The following is a 19896-nucleotide window of genomic DNA, read 5'->3' as shown; positions in this document are numbered from 1 at the left end:
ACACTGTCCCCTCCTCACACTGTCCCCTCCTCACACACCCCTCCCCATACACACACACACACACACACACACACACACACACACACGCGGTTCCCCCTCCTCACACACACACTGTCCCCTCCTCACGCACACACTGTCCCCTCCTCACGCACACACTGTCCCCTCCTCACACGCTCACACGCTCCGGGACCCCGCGCCCCGCACCGCCCCCGATGCACTTGCGGTCCCGACCGCATCTTGCGGGTGATGCGCGGGGAGCGGCGAGCCCGAGCCCCGTGCCTAAAAAGTTCTGGGAAGCCGTAGTTGTCGAACTGAGGATTTTTTTTGCAAGGAAGAGGAGGAAGGGAAAGGTGAGTGTGCGAAATAACAAGGTAAAAGTGTGGGAAGGGAGAAAGCTCCAAGAAGATTTTCCAGATGGCTGATATTTTCACGTGGTAAATACATAAATGAATAAATAAATAAATCAATAAAAGTCTGTTAAGGCTTTCCTTATAAATTTCTCCTCCTCACCTTTGAAACTTCGTTCACGTGCTGATAGTTTTCCAGCTCCTATTCCACATAACCACAGCAGATCAGCCATGTTTGTAAATTAAATGAGCTCTCAGCTGCTAAACTATCAAGTTGATTACTTTTTGTCCCACAGGAAATCTTTGCAGGTTTTTGATAATCAGCTAGCAACTAGCAACTTATGAAACTAGCATAAAACATAGCAAAAAGGCTGTAGAGATTTCTAAAGATAGATTCATTTATTCGGTGCTTCAGGAAAGTTCATCTCCATTAGGCTTGACTGCTTTAAGGTTTGTCAGGTCACAGAGCTTATATCTACAATACTCCTTAATGAGTATTTCAAGGAAGGTGCAGCAGGGAACACTTTCCTGGGAAAAGAACTCTAAGCCAAAAAATCGGTTAAGGCAGGGGAAATTGAGTCAACGGACACCATCTCTCAAATGTGAATTCCCTAAAAAAGTATGCTTGTTTAAAAAATGCTGTTTGTTTTTTTAGGAAAACCTTGTGCTCCTTTCTGGTGTATTACATTGAAAACCATATTTCAAAATGCAAAAAATATGTGTGAGCTGCATGAGCAGAGTTTGGCTGCGATTCTTCAAATTGTGGGCAGCTCTTTGCAGAGTTTGGACTTCAGTTTGGTCGGCTGGAGATTTTTTGATTGATCAAGGAAGTCAGGGTAGTCAGGAAACTCAGGAAAATAATAGTGAGTTACATATTTTACATAAAAGCAATTTCTCATGTAACTCAGATAACTATATATTTTGAGTATAAACATTTCTATACTTTCTCAAGTATAACTTGTGAGTTATACTTGAGAAAGTATAGCAATGTTTATATTCAAAACATAGACAAAGAGAAATATCTATGGGTCAAGGAGATATAAAATGAAAAATTTCTTCCATAAACCCTTATCAAAGGCCTTCAAGCCTGCAAATAAATAACACTCCACATCTGTCCCTTCCAACAGATCCATTCTTTGCTCTCACCAGGAACTTCTTAAATTTCAGGACAGGCAAGGAGGAGCAAAGCAAAACATCTGTGAAGAGAAAAGTCAACAAATTTCAAGAGCCAAAGTGTCGTTTGGTCTAAAATCATAGAGGTCAGGTTAAGGAATCCTCTGTGCAGGATCATAAGCACCAGTTGGGAGCCAAGTACAAAGGAAAGGGAGAGAGGGAGCATCTGCACAACATAAAATCTGCCAGTTTACAGCTTTATGACCAGTTTAACTATTTCTTCAAGTAACAGCAAGCTGAAGAGCACTATGTTGCAGCCATGCAATGATAAATGCCAGTTTATTATTACATATATTTATCCTCATCAGAATATTACACAAGAGCTATGAAATGTAAATTGAGATCCCTCTCTGGACTTTATCATCTGAGTTGATTATTATAGTTTAACTAAACATCTGTATACAACTAAAAAAATCTCCATCTGATTAGTTTGTGGGGGGATATCACCCCCAAATACCGTTGTTCAGTGCCTATTATAATAATTTCCTAAGAAAAGGTGTTCTTCTGAAATTTCATTCAAGAATGTACATTCTTGGAGAAGAGGATTACAGTGTTTTCTATTGCTCCTTTCCCCCAGTTCATTGCTGATATTACAAAGCACCAGGCAATCAGAATGGTCCATGTTGCAAGGTACAGAACCATTAATATAATTTTTTCCTAGCATAGGTTTCTAATGATCTTTGAACAATTATGAGGATAGATGAGAATCTCAGCTTCTTAAACAAGTGTAACTTCACATTTACCCTGAGTGAGTGCAGCAAGTATTGCAAGGAGATTAGACATTTCTTGATCTTTGACAAACCAACCCAATGAGAAAATGGAATGCCGTGGTACAGGTAAGACCACGAATGAGTGAAGAAATGCGTGCAAGAATGAAAGCGTTTTAGAGCACTTTTGTGCATGTTTATACATTCCCCGAAAACCATCTGCACAAACTGAAACTCTGAATGCTACTATGTCACATATGCACGACACAGCTAGTAGAACTACACATTCAAATGGTACAGGAAACATCTATATTTAAAAAAATTAAATTGCTGCTGCTCCAGCTTCACTTGAAAGAAAGACAGAGATTGAAGAGACTTTAGGAACCTTTATATCCAAATGCTTCACACTTAATGGTCTTACCAATTAAAATGTACAACAAAATAAAACAAGGAAACAGATTTGAAAGGTAAGAAAAAATCTGTAAATACCTGGAAAATATTTAGAGATGTGGTTATAGGGAATGTCTTAAAATCTTGTTTTTTCTCTCACCTATTTTCATTAATTGCGTTTGTCTTAATGACTGAGTGGTTCAATTGCAAAGGAATAGAAAATCCTGATAGTTAGGATGGTGTAGTGCAAAGTGGATATGTTAATGCAACCATCCACAGATAATAAACAATGGACAAAAACATTGCCGCTGGCAAAAGCAGAAGTTTGGGAGAGTTCAAAACAGAGAAAACCCAAATACAGAGTCTGAATAGAACCACTCTGCTATCCTGCACATAAGTAAACTCCAAGAGAACACCAACTATGTTTTTTCAGCTTTTGTCTGTGTTGCTGTGCTAAAGGCAGAGCTATTGTGTTAATGGCAGGTTCCCTTCAGGCCCCTCAGGAGCACGAGGTCACCTCCTGACCCCAGAGGGCAGCGGGGGCACTCATAGCTGTCAGCGGTGCTGTGCTTATCCTCATCCATAGCATTTAATAACTTGCATATCCCACCATCCCACCTTACCATCCATCCTGCTCCCAATGCATTTGGGGACATTTCTACACTTGTGAACACCACTGATGCAACAGCTGCTTGAATTGGGATAGGGAATTTGGCATAGTTTCCAGAAGGAGGTATACTGCTATAACCAGGAGATAATCACACATGAAGCCACATCAAATGGCTAAATAAGATTTTTTTCCGTAGCTGTACTGTACAACAAAGGGTTTCTAATTTTTGTTGGACTTTTTGCACATACTTGCACATACTCTGCCTCTCTGCCTCATTATCTCATAAGCACCTCCCAAGTGTTCTGAAAAAGCATTTTGGAAATTATTATCACTTGTAATCAGAGGTAAAAACAATACAATAAACTGCCTGTCTGCCACTAATATAAACATTCAGTCACTACTAAAAGCTGGTTTAGATAACTTTTCAGCTGTTCCCCAGAACTCTTCAAGTATTTCTCTCTCTCCCTCAGAGTAGGATGTCCAGAGGTTAATAAATCTGAGCTGTGACAGATTAAAGAGAGGAGTAAATTCAAAGCAAAAAGCTCTTCACAGCACACCCTGCCTACAACTTCCTCTCAACAGAGACACTGCCTCGGCAACCTGACAGGCTGAAAGTGCAACCCAGTAAAGAGATGTAGACCAAGACATCCCTCAGGTTCCTCCTGGTATTCCACAGCTGCTTCAGCAGCAGAAGTCTTTGCCCTTTCTATTCCTGAAAGTGATTTCTAGCTGTAATTTGAATTCCACATTACTTGGCTCTGGGAAGACAAAGGCTTCCATGAGAATTCAAGAAAAACTGCTGTTTCAGAGGAATCTGGGAAACAGCTGCTCCAGGAGCCTGCACTGCACAGGTCAGTGGAAAAGGGACAATCAAATTAAATGCCTCCTACCTAGCCAGAAAAGACACTACATCAGCTGCCCCCAAGAGCAAGGTCCTACAAGGGCTTGGCTACTCCGTGGTACAAGCTTCACTGACCTCAGGAGTTGCCTGAACTGAAGTGCTCACCAGAAACAGGGCTGGCTTTGGAGAAAAGCAGGAGCTCCAGGACCGTCTGGATGCCACAAAGGGCATGCAGAACAAAACAGGAAACTCTGTAAATTGGTACTTTTCTTAGAACCATAATTGCCATAACACAGAGTTTTTTTAAAAACTTGAGCTATCATCTATGCCTGGTATATGGCCCCACATTCATGCACCTCCATCCCTCACACTGACATCACCTAGGATTAGTGGTACCCTTCCATCCAGCTTTCCAGGGGCTGTGAACAGTCTGTCACACCCTCCTATTACCAGCTGTAATCTATGCCAGGACCTAAAGGCAGAGGGTCCAGACATCTGGACAAGCTGCTCAAAAGAAGGTACCAAGGTCTACAGCAAAGAGGTCCAAAGCCCTGCCAAGAAGGGGGTGTGGGCAGGAATTAGAAGAGCACAGAAGCATCATCAGAACCTGGTTGTTCAGGGTCCTTCCCCAATTTAAACAAAAAAGGCATGGCAGCTAATAGCTTAATAAAAGTGCTTTCATAACAGGATACTAATAAGAAGACGAATATAGACTGTAATTCCTAGATTTCTTCATCCTGGGAACCTGCTTCAATGGAGCATTGGATAGACACAGTGACAGCAGTGCAGTTCTCTGCTTTGAAATGAAATACAGAACTATTTTATTATATTGCAGTAAATACATCACATGCCTCTATTGTGCCTAGGCATACAAGCCTGACAACACGTGCTTGACTACAGAGACCCTGCTTGTAACTCTGGACTCTTCAGGGCTACCAAAGCAGGAGATGCAGGCAGCAAGAGATACTGGGTGTCTGCAAAGGGTGGCATGGTTTGGAAACAGGTTATTAGAGCTGCACTGATTCCACATTGCAAAGTAAGTGGTGATGGTTTTCTGTTGATTGGTTTCTGCTGTTTTCCTGCTAGAATAGGCTCACTGGCATCAATGATGTTGAAGTCAAGACTCAGCATATTTTCTGCGGTACAGGTCACATACTGGAAACTGGTTATTATTCAGCAGGACTGACTGGATGGTATACTGAATTATGGCAAATAAAATCCTCCCGAAAAGATCAGAGAAGATTCACAATAATTTTTCCTTTGTTGAAGAAATGGAACCTGTAGGCAAGGGCGAAATATTGTCACTACAGGTAATCAGCACAATGTGCTTCCCAGTCTGGGCATGAGACTTTTCCTTATGTCTTGATTAAACTTTGCAAGAACTTGAAGGCTTCAGTAGCCAATGCAGGCAAAGGAACAACCACCATAAAGTTCACAAGAGACATCTTTAACATAAAAAAAAAATGCTAGCAGCATGAAAAAACTTACTGTTCATCTCCCAGCTGATCTTGTGGGAAAAACTTGTGGAACCTGGAGGATCCAAATCAATCACCTCCAAATTTGTTTTAGGAAGCAGTGAGAATATGACTTGGCCTTCAGAGAGATGTGAAAGCTAAATGGCATTTAATTTATGCTTCTAACATCTCAGATTGTTCTGAATGGATGAAAAATTTATAACTTAGCTCATACTTTTAAACCACAACTAATTTGTGAGAGCAGTTGTATTTTGTGGATAATTATTGCTTCCTTTTTATTTTGCAAAAATTAATAAACAGGAGTTAATCATTTAATGATACCATCTGATCTTTTCTTCAGGGAATTTGCATTTCTTTTCAAGCATAGTCGGGTATGCAGTTGGGAAAAGATCTGTAGGATACCAGTGTTATTCTGGTGGTTGATCTTTTACTAGCAAGTGGTGAGTTTTTCCTGCTCAGAGAGTACAATTGCTTATGCAAAAAATCTGTGTTAAAAGATCTTGGTGTGAGATTAGTTAAGGATTCATTACTTTTTTTTTGTAGATTATATAGAGATAATGCAAGAAATAAAACTTCAAGAAGGCATAAAATGAAAGCCAAGAGTTTAAATAAGAGACCTTAGTCCAACCTGTGGAACAATGAACATCTCCAGTTGTCTTCTGCAGCTTTTAAAATTAAGTAATTTATTTATATACTTAAACACAAATTAGATGTCAGCCTTAAGCTTCTGTTATAGAAATTTGCCATAGAATCCAATTCAAGAGGCAATTTAACTTTATTAATGTGGGAGGAAATGTGAGCATAATGTGAGCTATTTTTTAACCTTAACTGCCATTCCTGCTATTGCAAGAAAGTGCCTTACACCTATCTGGAAAGCCATTATTAACAAACTGAATAATTTATCACTTCCAATTTACAAGAAATTAGCCCTTTCTAAGACTAAAACCAGAAACCATTTAAAAAATAATAATTCAAAAACTTATGTCAGGTTCCTAATTTGAGGAACAGTAGGAGTGTCCTAATGTGCAATTCAGAGAGCATTATTTTAGAACCAGAACGAACTTTTCCTGTCTATAAAAGCAGGTGACTGTGCTTTGCTGCTACCTTATGGGCACTTTTACATGTGTTTGAACTGAATTTTCACAGGTAGATAAAAGTGGGAAATTGGAAATCTCTGTGCTTCACCTTTATAATGCTATTTAGAGTCATCCTCTACTATTCAAACATTACCATTAATATATAGGATGGAAACAAACTTATTACTTACATTCTGTCTTTAAAATGAACTCTGCCTTATTTGAAATGTATGACTTTTGAATTAAATACTCTTAAATTTAACTAACTAACTACACATAGTTATGGGATCAGCCTATAAGTTGTGTTGAAAGAGTAGTCTTGACTTGGAAAATGGGAAATCAGATGCTGTATTATTCATAAAAAATAAATACATATTATTCATAAAAAATAAATACATATGGCAAAGGACAAAGTTTATGGGGCAATCTTTGGCTAATTCCTGTCAAGTGAAATTGCACTGAGTAGAACTTATTTTCAGATTCCCTTTCTACCTACATAGCTATCCACAGTGCAAAGTCTGCTGAGGCTGGCAGTAGCGCTCCCTGTCTCTTTTGTGCTGGGTAAACAAAGGCTCATCAGTGAAGAAGCAGTCTAACAGTTTTTAATACCTAGTGAGGTATCAGCTCCACTTTAAAAAGAATCATAATTAAAAATTCATTAGGTATTGGAAATGTTTGGAATCTGAACTGCATAGTGAAAAGGGTGTCTCTGTGACTACACAAATGTTATACACATGATGGATGGGTAGTCAGGCTGTATTTACTAAAGTGACTGTTTCTGTGTAAATTCCAGTGCTAATTAGAAGTTTGTTTTGGAGAACAAGACACAAAGCCAATCAGTTTGATGAGCTGAGAGATTAGAAGCTGAGCTCACTAGCTGTCTTTGACTTGAATCAAGAAATGCTTGTGTTTAAACAAATGAAAACGTTACCAAACTTTAGTCAATGATGATTTTCAGTGACACTGCAGTGCTGGATTTACTGTTCCTGGATTCGTCCCTGCACATTTCTGGTGGTCTGCAGGGAGCAGGCAAAAGTACTGTCCTGCAAGAGGTAATTAAAATTCTTACCCAGCTGCAAAAACTTTCTTCTTTTTCCCCTTTCCCTTCCACTGCTCTGCAGCCAAAGGTGACCCCACCACAGGTACTCCTAGGAATGCACAAATCTCTGGTATGAGGTTCCATCAGCCTGAAGATAATGTTCGTATATCTTATCTTGAGCTGCCCACAAAACCATAATTTTCTCTCTTTTTAAATTTTTTTCCCCAGCTTTCCTCCTGTGTAAAAGCAAGGAAAAAAAAAAAAGGCAAAAAGAAACCCCAAACCTGACTGGTGTCTCATGCACAGTGAAACCAAGCAAACTTTCTTCTTTTTTTTTGTTTTTTTTTTCTTTTTTTTTTTTCCCCTTAGAGTCTTTTGTAAATGCTATAAAGGAACATGGAAAAAATATAGCTATTACTGCTGTCGGATTTTTGATAAAATATCAAGAACTACATCACACTGGAAGTCGTTTTGACAACGAGTTACTGAACACAAGCCAACTATAAAGTAAACATAGGTTATATAGGTCAGCATATGGAGTTTATCCTGTGATTTTGGGGGAATACTTTATATTACAACATTTCCAAAGTACTCTATGATCTCTGTAAGCTGATGACACAAACATGTAAGATTGAATTAATCGGCATGGCTATGAAGCCACAAATGCAAGACCCTTCAGGAAAAAAACCCCAAACTTTAAATCCCAAACCAGCTGATTAACATGTAGGATAAGAACTTCCCAATGAGGTTGGTTTTGGTTTTTTGGTTTTTTTTCATAGAATTATAGAATTCTGTAATTGTTAAGGTTGGAAATAACCTTTAAGATCAAGTCCAACCATTAACCTAGCTAGCACCATGTTCACCATCGAACCATGTCTCAAGTTCTATATCCACATGTTTTTTGAAAACTTTCAGGGATGGTGACTCCACCACTTCCCTGGGCAGTCTGTTCCAATGCTTTATGACCCTTTCAATAGAAAACAAAAATAAAATCCTGATAACTAAACCTCCTTTGGCACAACTTGAGTCCATTTCTTCTTGTCCCATCACTTGTTACCTGGAAAATGAGGCTGACCTCCACCTCACTACAGCCTCCTTTCAGGAAGGTGTAAAGAGTGATAAGGTTCCCCCAGAGCCCCCTTTTCTCCCAGGCTGAAGAACCCCAGGTCCTTCAGCTGCTCCTCATAGGACTTATGCTCCATGCCCTTTTACAAGCTCCGTTGCCTGTCCCTCCCTGGATTTGCTCCAGAGCCTCATTGTCTTTCTAGTAGTGGAGGGTCCCACTACAGAGGGAGTAAATGCTTGTAATAAAACGTAACTGTTTAAAAGAAGAGATATAAACTACTGTTAATCGAGTTAATGTAGTTTTACTGTCAAGACCTGCGAAAATCTTGCTCCATAAAGAAAGCTTCAGTAAGGTCCAAGTTTCTGATGTTAATCTGCAACATCTAAGGCAGCCACAGGATGGCACTGTAAAACTGCGAGTCAAACCCTCCAACTCCGTCCCTGCTAACACCCACTTCAATGTGCTAATTGAAATCAATGCAACCAGTCGCCTCAAAGCAGATCACACCAGCTTACACTTTAATGGCATTTTTTCTTTCTTTTTTTTTTTTTAATTTCCAACTCCTTTCCCGAAGCAAATCAGCACCCTCAGGTTCAGGGTCTCACAGACCCTGCTGCTGTCAGTGCACGCAGAATCCTGGTGCTGGTGGTACCTGGCAGGAGGCTGGACAGCTCTGGATGCTTCAGGCAGGAAAAACAGCCACTCTGATGGAAAAAATTATGAGATAGGCTGTCTGTAGGGGAGTTTTTCTATTCCTAAACAGTTTAACATTAGCTTATTTCATAAAGCATGATTTTTATGCCTTTATTTTTCAACGGCCTGATGTAACTTATTAGCTGTGCGATTATCCTCATCATGCACACAGTGCCCAAAGATTGATATTATCAGGCTTATTTCACACACTGTTCCTCTGATACTATTTCTGCAAGAAGCAGAGTCCAGAGTAGGTTGCAAAAGTGTGGATGGGAGAGGGGTGTGGTTGCTGGAGCTACTGTGCAGTGTTGAAAATTATTGTGAGTACAATGGCTGCTTCTTGGCTATAGCATTTTACTACATTTAAGTACATAATATCTATCTTTTGCTTAATCTAAATGCCAAATTACCCTCATCCCTTTGAAAAACAACTTTCATGGAGCCTTTTATTCCTTAAAATTTTCTGATATTGGGCTCCTCCAGGTACCATACTGAACTAGCTTATTTGCATTTGAAAAGTAGGACACCTTCAAAGTTCATGGGTTTAATTGCTTTGCCAAGGTAATGGGTTTAACTTTTATATATTTTGTGTAATATGGTCTAATACTGACAAAATAATAAATTCCACATCCCATCCTGAAGCAAATCTCTAAAGTCAGTTTGAACTTTACCACCAAAAAAAAAAAAAATACAATTGAGCAACTGAGCCTGGAATTCAGAATTACCACATGACAGACTTTGCAGCAGCAACTGCAGCAAAGCTAACAAAATCCAAAGCTGCTGGATATCAAATCTTTTGCTAGCAGTAAATAATTAATAGGCAATTGTTACTTTAAAAAATATTACCCAGGGAAGCTAATAGCTGTTCAGTATAAATTCTTTTTTTCCCTCTAATACGTATTTTAAAACACTTGTCTTTAAAATAAAGTTAATTTTTGTGCCCATGTGAATTTGCTACACATTGTGACAGAGCCTTTCCAAGAATATCTGAAACATAACAGCCATCATGACAATTTTCAATAAATCATTCCTGGCTGGGAGTCTCAGAGGAAAAGAAACTAAATGATGATTGAATTATCCTTCTATCTCTAAAAGCAATCTTTCTGAATCAGGACTGAGGCACGGTGAGGAAATGGGTTTGGAGCACTAATATTTCTGCTATCATGATTCCCCCTGGTCTCTGAAGAGCCAATGTACCAAATTTCTGCTTTATAGATGAGATTTCAGAGTGCAGTGTTACAAAATGGCCAGTGACTCCACGAAGAGATGGAGGTACAGGATAGTGATAGCGATACCCCACCTGAACTCCTCTTGCAGAAATGCTGGAGATGCAGGAACCCACCAGGTTTGATACCAAAGGCGGTGTGACCTGCATAAAGGGCACATAAACTGGGAGCTACATGGCTAAAACAAGACTAATACCTCCAAAATAAAAGCTCCAGGTCACAACAAGGACCCGGTGGATCTGCCCCAGCTTCCAGATTCCCGACCATGTTTGTGCCCCGGGCAGAGTGTGTCTGTGCTACCTTCCCTCTCTCTGGCCAGGCTCTGCCATCTTCACCTCCAGAGGCAGAGGAGAAAGAGGCATCTGTAATCAGGCTGTGAATTTAAAGGCAGACCAGATGCTGCTTGTGGAGCAGTGTGCCCCTCTCTGGCCAGAGCTGAGCACTTCTCATCCACAGAGAGATAAACATCTTATTTCTGCGGCATCTCCTGTTTTGCAAATGCCAAAGTAAGTACGTGCTATGGCTTTTTAGCTTTTCCAGAAAAGCTGTGAGGTCATGTTTCCTAGGCAGCCCCAGTCCACCTAGAAGATCAAGTAATGCAGTCAGAGCCAGTGGTGGGTAATGCTGTAATCCACCTAGCAATATTAAAGATCTCAGTTGCAAAATTTCTCTAAATAAGGCAAAATTATAAGAGGCTTCAAGTCTTATTTTTTGTAATCTTAATACAAGCACAATCTGAGTATTTCCTGAAAACAAACAAGATTGGCATATTTTAATCACATCATCAGTTGAGACAATCAATGTTGAATTATACATATATTTTTGTATATTTAAGCACCTGTTCTTATATAATTGATGAAGTATTTCAATGCTCCTTTACACTCTACTAGGATGTTAAGTGGTTTAGAGAGAAGAAATCTCACAAAGGAATCTTGCAATCACAAGCCTTACACGAACCCTGGCTCCTATACTCCAGTGTCCCTTGCATGTTCCTTAAAAGTCTTTGAATTAATACCTTAAATATTTATATAGCTATTTGTTTTCCTAGCTTCTGTCAGGAACTAATGAGCTTTCCATTAATAAATTATATGATGTGCATTTAATAACTTCAGTAGTGATTGCAAATCTCTGTTCAATGAAGATGTAGAGACTTGCACAGCTGTGTCTTATGTCATGTGTCTTACCTGCCACAAAAACTGAACAAATCAAATGGATTTTGTACAGTTATTTGCTGCTAAAATGCCAATAGAGAGTTTATATTAAAGGAAATTAGCTGTTCTGGCATAGTTTTCCAATAATCACTAGACAGAGCTCTTTCTAGCTTCAGAAATAAGGAAGGGATGCAGAGATGTGATTGCAAGGATCTATAAGAAAGCCCCCCCATTTCTGACTTTGAGATAAGTGTGAATCTTTAAGATGCAAAGCCAGAGGGTCATATTCCATCTAAAAACTAACAAGTGTGACTTCCAAAATAAACAGCATTGACTGACATTGATTCTGAATTTGACCTGTTTAAAAAAAATTTTTTTTTGGTTAATGCCCCGGAATACAAAATAGCTTCACACAGCCACAATTATCTAAATGGATTGCATGCAATGGATTGCATAAAAATGTTATTTTTACATATATAAAACACACATATAACACATTATAATGCTAATGTTATTTTAATAATCACATTGGAAATATATAATATGTCTTTATACCATATGAAAATAGTGGCCACCTGTACAGAGATAAAAGTTTAGTTAAGCAGGTCCTGCCTTTCATAAACTCATGATGGCTGCGCCTGATCTCTGGCTGGCCTGTGTATGCCACATGATGCCACTCAAATATTTTTCCCTGGCACTGAGATCAGACTGACAGGCTTGTGCTTTTCCACATCCTCCTTCCAGCCTGTCTTGTAGGTGGGCCTATCTCTTGTCAATGGGGATCTCCCAAAAATAGAGGGATTTATATCACGTGTGTTTTAATGTCTGAAACAAAGCTCATCTGTCAGCACTTGTGTTAGAAGACTCCAAATTGCCTAAATGTTTCAGGAAGTAAGTTTTCATCAGGGGACACCCTTGCTTTCAGGTCAGCACAGAGCAGGAGCTGGAGCTGAGCTGTTTCAAATGTGGTGACACCAAAGCTTACACCTCACCTGAGCAGTGTAGTGGAAACTGTGCTCACTGGTGTCTTGAGAAGGATTCACCATAGAGCACGTAAGAGGAGGCTGGGGGTTAGTGCTATAGTGTCTTGTTTAATTCTATTTCTTTTTTTTTATTAAAGCTGCAATAGAAAAACATAGTACTTCCTACAAGCTGTACATATAGTATTGTAAGAAATGTAGACCTGTTTGCATCAGGGAGTACAACTGCAGTTCCAGAAGTTGGTTAGGAGAAAAAAATGCTTCTGTAGCACTGCTGGACACCACTAGTCCATTCTCTGGTAAAAACATGGAAGGCTGTCCTAATAAGAGCAAAGTGACAAAAAAGTGTGCCAGGCTGTGAAATAAGAGACTGTTGGTCTATCACAGGTGATGTTCTCACAAATCAGTGGTGCAGAACTGTGCTTACTACACAGAAACAGAATCTCTTACAAAATCAGCTAACATTTTTACAGCAGGTGTTATATACTGCACACATCAACTCAAGATGACAGTCTCCTTAAATGCTTTTCAGTGATTGCCTGGATAGTTCAATAAGTTATCTGGATACCACTTCTGCAAGGATGTTATGGCTGTATACCACTGCTAATGGAGAATTCACTGTAATTTATGACTTCTACCTTTACAGCATCTTTTTTTCTTTCAAAGCACTTATTTGAAAACTAATAAAGCATGTAAGCATTATAGTAATAGCTAAGATCAGTTCATGAGATTTACAGAGTATGGTTTGAGTTGACACAAATAACATCCCTAACTAGTTAATTATTGTACTTCCCAGCAGACTGATCCAGAAGCAATTATCAATATCAATGCAAAATGCCATGTCCAGTGCTTTCCATTTTACCCATGTTCATATTTGTACACAATTTTTTGCTAATTAGAAAAAGAAGGACCTTTTTTGGCATTTGAATCTTTCTATATGAGGCCTGGCTGGTGCACACTCCTTTCAGCCCTGTCTTCAGCAACCAGTGCCTCCAAGGAAGGCAAATGTACATCAAATTGGCTGCTCCTTAGGTTGTCCTCCAGCTTACAGTTTCCTAATCCTCAGCACCCACAGCCTGGCTCAGTCCCTGGGGCCTGAGATGTATAAGAGCCCACAGATGAAATCCTTCCCCCAAAAGAGCTACATAATTCTCAAGTCTATACATCACTCTATTCAAACCTGTACCTCCTTTTTTTTGGCCACACCTTCCTGCATGCTTCTTTCTTCCTGTGCTTCTCACAGGGTTAGCTATTTACAACAGCTTTGAGAAACAAACCCCAGCTCTTCCTGTTTAAATGCTGATTCAGAGTAATTATTGCTCTTGTGTGAGTGTAATTTAGGGCATAATCCTGCAGCTTGCTGCTGCTTACATTCACCTTTTCCTTCTTGTTTAGGAAGCAGCCTTGTTCAGCACAAACATTCATACAACTCATATAGGAGAGGGCATATCCTTGACTTATCATCATCTGCGATTCTTTTCACTTGACAGGTTGAAAAATGTGTACACCTATTTTCTCTGATGGTTCCCTTATCACTGTGGGCCTTCCTGAGGCTAAATCTGCTCAACCATTCAATTTTGATTCTGGAAGCAATGTTAAGGCCATTAGCTGTGTCCACATAAGGATGCTGTTATAAAACTTGACACACTTATTAATCATAAATTCAGTAGACGTTCTGCTTCAATCTTTCTGGGGTCTGCTTATGCTTCATTTATGATGTAAAGTGAGGGTTTAGGGGGAAGGTGGTGTATTTTTAGATCAGTATTTATGTCAGGTAGCAGACAGTGTTCGGTATTTCCATATCGCTTTCCACCCAAGGAAATGCACTTAGCTCTTTCCCATTTGGATTACACATAGTTTGCTCCAGAGTGAGAAAGTGAAAAAGTGCAGTTAGAGAAGTTCAAGAACAGGTGGCTGCAGACAAATGTTCGCTCTGCCTTATCAGTAGGGGACTAGCACCATCCCTTTGCCACCATATATTACCATTTATTACCTCTGTATCATGATACCATGATTTGAGGGCGAGGTAAAAACATCATATTAGAATCACTTTCATTGCTGCTGAATTCCACTAGCGGCTTTTAAAGTTAAGCTGCCAAAATCTATATTCCTGAAATGGTACTTGTCTAAACCCATAGAACACCAGTGGTTTCCAAATTGCTAGTTAAATACATCTCACAACAATAATTTTTGGATTGCCAAACTGACTCAATTAAGACATTTGTAACACATTGTATATTCAGCCTGGACTCATGAAATGGCTTAGCAAAGACCATCAGCCTTGGAAAACAAGAATGTATTTCCATGGAAGAGGGAAAGAAATAGACTGTAACCTTCTGCTAGCATCTGCCAGCACATTGCTCTGAGCCCACCAGCCCAGGTCATATCTGCACTTAGCTCTGGCTTCAGATAAGATTTCTTGTCACTTGGAAAACAACTGTCTGCAACTCTGTTATAATTGCATTTTCCTCTAATTGCCTGCATTTGTTCAAATCCGATAAACTAAAAGTGAAATGCAGTGAGGCAGAAAATGTGGAGATCAGCACCAAAGATAATATGAATGCAGTGGCCTGTGAACCAAGGCTCCTGAACTTTGCATGTGTAGCAGAGTTGAAGACAGCAGAAGAGGCCAGATTTAAGACCACAACACTGGAAGAGACAATATGGATCACCACGCTTAGTCTCCAGTTTCACGGGCAACCATATTATAGAATTACTTAGTCAGTTTATTGAGTTCTGTGTGTAGAAAATTTTAATGACCAACGCACAGGCTGACACTGCCATTTCAAATCCTCTGCAAATATTTCTTGTCATCTTCCCTGGTCCAGGAAGATATGATTAAAAACAAAATACTCCAACTTCTTGCCCTGCTCACCCCAATCCAACCTCCTATTTTAATTTCGTTTTAAAATAACATTTGCATTCCTTTCGAGCCACACATCACTTTCCACCTTTTTGAAGATGCTTGCCTTGTTGTTAGCTGACTTGGCCACACATCAGAGCATCAGTGCTCCCCTTCCACTTACCTCCATGGCTGCCAAATATGCTGTCATTTCACCTCAGGTGGAATCATTAACTACAATACCCTGTCTTCTCACAGTCCAATAAGTGCTGAAACCCTGTGGTCGTACACCACAATTAATCTCTTCTGATGTTCAGGTACAGAAGAGATTCATGTTTGATTCTCTCTATTGGGAAGTTGCTCATTAGAGGTTGTAAAATAAGAGAGATGACTATTATGGGTGGGCTTTTCTTTTCCTTTTTCCTTTTGCCTGTTCTTGGGTTTGAAGATCATATTTTTCCCTTTGATTTGCTCTGTTTTATTACTTTTAAGGTAGTTTTTGTATGCAAGTTGCTTTTCATGTGCTTTTTTCACCTACCAAGCTATATCTTCTGCCTCCAGGCTGTGCTCTGCGTGATGTCCTCAGCTCCCCTTACCTGCAACTTGGCTCAGATCTCACCAGCTTTTTTTTGACCGTAGAGTGACCCATATTATTTCACAGAATTTCAAGTATTGCTGTCATACTAATAATACCTAGATGCATTGCTTTACTGATTGCTTGAGAAATGTTATTTGTTCACTAAAGCCCTTTGAGCTAAGCATTCAATATGTTTCCTTAAGTTAGAGCTTGGAAATTTAAAAGTCAAGCTATTAATTGTCAGCATTGAGTCTTCAAATGTCTAGAGGGATGTCTGCCCTTTCCTTTGATAATGTCTCTGAAAAGTCCCAAACTGAGACACTGGTATGTGTTTTAGGGAATTCTAATTAGATTCTGTTTTATCATTTATCAGGCATATGAAGGTAAATGCAGAGTTTCTACTTATATCAGTAAAATTTGTGCAAGAGTCATAGATCTGGGATTAAGGCTCCACTACAGCTTTGATTGAATTATTTCCTAAGTTCTTTTTTGCAATCGTTATTGTAATGGACTCTGGATGGAAATACTTAAACCCCCTCACAGTGGGTCCCATTGATTTACAGTACTGATTTACCCAATTTCATGAGGACCAAGATAAAAAGGGCTTGTGCTTTCAACTGAAGAAGAATGCATTTAGTATATACACTAAATCAGGCACATAAACCTGGATCACTTAGTGTTTTATTGTATTTCTGAAATAAGTTCTCAACTTCCCTCTGGGTTTTTCCAGCATTTTCAAATACACCTAAACGATTAGAATAAAAATGAGGGTATCAGTACAGTAGCAATGAACTTTACAATAGCTAACATTGAGGCACCTGGTCTTTACTGTGACATGCAAAATCTCATGGAGCCAGGACAGAGGCACATTGGCATTAACAATGCCTGTAAAGAATAGTGGATTCTAAAAATTCTGTTAAAATCAGAATGTTGGCAGATTGAGCAAGGAAAATCTTAAAGACTCTTACAGATAATACTGAACTAATGGTCTTGCTTAAGTTCCATCTGTCTCTGAACTTCAGGTACCACAAGTACGACCCCACGGAAATGCCTCTCTTCTCACAGGACCCTCAGAATTATCTCTGCCTTCTGTTTCCAGACCAGAAGTCGGATTTTCGTATTCCTGAAAACTAGGCAACTGCAATGACCCATTAAGTGTAGAATACTAAGACAGCCTTTGGAGGAGGGACTGGGAGTTTTGCCAGCAGCCCATACAGTCATGCTTATTTTTGGACTCTCAACAGATATAGATGTTTAAGAAAACCCTGCTAATCTTGAGCAACAGCTTAACAAGAGGTGGGGAGAGTCCTCTCATTTCAGAGTGAGACATAACCCCTGGGTACAAGATGCTTCAGAAATCTGGAGGTTGTGCACCACAGGCAGCTGGACTGAGTCTGCTCCAGGCACTGAAATAAATCTGTAAACAAGGAAGGAAGGAATGAAGGAGGGAAGGAAGGAAGGAAGGAAGGAATGTGTTCTGCCTGAAGGCCAACCATGTAGGCATGTGATGGACACTTAGATTATCTGTTTCTGTGAGACAGGCCAATAAATATCTCTTACTGTATCAGATTAGATTTAGGCAAGGAGCCCATGAGGCTCTGTCTTCTACTTTCCAATAATTGTTGTTTTCTTATCATGCATCCAAAATCTAGGAAAATTATCTTCAAGAGCTCTGTCAAAAAAGTACCTGTGGCAGAGTTCTTGTGGCAGCAGTTACAATAAAAGTACTTCATCAAGTTTGGACAATCTGTTCTAACTTTCTTTCCAAATTTATTCAGAAAGCCACAGACTTTGGGTAGCATTTAGCAAACATCCATATTGCTACCAGACAGGTACAGGCTATTTTACAGAAATTTATGAATGTAGATGTGACTGCTCATAAATGTAGTGATGAAAAATAGAGCAGTGTATGCTTCTATATTGCAATGGTATCGTCTGTGTAATGACTTCAGATAGATTTGTAACCGGTGTCAAAATCTTTCATCACTCTGACTATGAGGGAAGGAGAAGGCTGAGTCATGGAGGCTGTGTGCCGATGGCTAAATAAAGCAGGACAGAGCCCTCTGTGCACTCCTGCAGGGTGGTGGCGTTCCCTAGGGCATATCCATGTGCTACACACCCCTTTTACTGCAGAGGAGTGGGCAAGGACCTAAAGGAAGCAAGTTTCGTTGGTGCCAGGGAGAACTATGCTGTGGGCAGCAGATGAAACAGTGCCCCAGAGAACATGAATGATGGCACAGTGCAGGATCATGGGTTGCCTCTGTCTAACATAGAAGATAGACCAGCTGTTTGGCTTGTGTACACAGAGGGAAATTGTGGCAGAAGTAGGAGGTGCCAAAACAGTCATTCGTGTATTTGCTGGAATTTCAAAATATTATAGCAAGTTTGCAAAAAAGGAATAAAACTTCCTCTAATTCCATGTCATATAAGAATTGCTGCTGTCCTTGACTACCAAGAGGAAGAGCCTGTCATTTCTAGGCTACATAAACACACAGCCCCAAATCTCTCTCTTTTTATTTCATACGAGGTTTAGTTCAAGCTTGTCTTCTGTCAAGAGGTCTGCAGAAAAATGAGCCCCTGCACAGGCAGTCATTCACCTCCAGGTCCAATTCTTCATGGGTCAGGCAATCCAGCAGCTCCACATGGGACCTTAATGAAACATTCCAAGAAAGCTCCAGGGACAGATAGTCATTAAAAGCTGTTAACAGCACCATAATTAAAAACAAATTAACAGTAAATCTGAAATTGCCTTAAGAATTGTTTCTGTCTTGTGTCACATCTCATAAATCTCAAATTACCATTAAAATTTGACTTAGTATTTCAGAATAGCTGCAAGATCAACAAGCCACTACAAAGGAGTTAAAAACCTATAAAATTTGCTTTCTTAGCACTAAGACCAGAGGATTTCTTTGACAGTCTGAATGGCACTGGTGCTTTTAAAATCATTTATTTACTGTATTTTAGAGGAAAGAAATATCAAAAGAGAAGAGGGTTCAGTAGCTGTAGCTCTATTTGTAATGAATATTTCTCCAGCATTGCTTGTTTTCTGCTGAACATGAATTGAGTTAACCCTTTTTTAGCCAAATCATCCTTTCTGTCACAGAAAGTATTAAGTAGTTTCTTCATCCTCATTTAAACAGGTGTTTATTAAGACCCAGATAACGAATTAAAAGAAAATTTCTTCCAAAAGACTGTGGGTTGAATTTCCCAGCATTTCAGAAATGGTTATTTTTAAAGATTTAAAGGATTTCTTCTTATATTAATACATTTGTAAAAATACTGAGACAGAGGAACTATATAAGGTTTTGACTCCTTAGAGGACATAAAACTAGTTTCAAAATAAATTATGAACCTATAAATATATGATAATGAAACTATAGATACCTATGGTAAGCTCAACAATTTAAAAGACAATGACAGGATTAGTTTTGCAGCAAAACAAAATTTAAACTCAGTGTGTCAAAATAGCTATGGTTTTATTAAAAGCATGATTATATCAAATATTTCATTAAAAGCTCAAATCCTATAGAAAAATAGTTATGTGATGATCTCAACTTTTGCTTAAAACCAATACAATTGATTTTATGGCAAGTATTGCCTGGATACAGAAAAAAAAAGCTAGAAAATGTATCCCAAGTGTGTTCTACAGACTCAAAACCTGAAGACAAATAAAAGATCCCATAGATAATAGACTGTAACATTC

Source organism: Onychostruthus taczanowskii, unplaced genomic scaffold (assembly GCF_017590055.1).
Source record: "Onychostruthus taczanowskii isolate IOZ18803 unplaced genomic scaffold, ASM1759005v1 scaffold16, whole genome shotgun sequence".
In the NCBI taxonomy this organism is placed as follows: domain Eukaryota; kingdom Metazoa; phylum Chordata; class Aves; order Passeriformes; family Passeridae; genus Onychostruthus; species Onychostruthus taczanowskii.
This window is presented reverse-complemented; position numbering follows the sequence as displayed.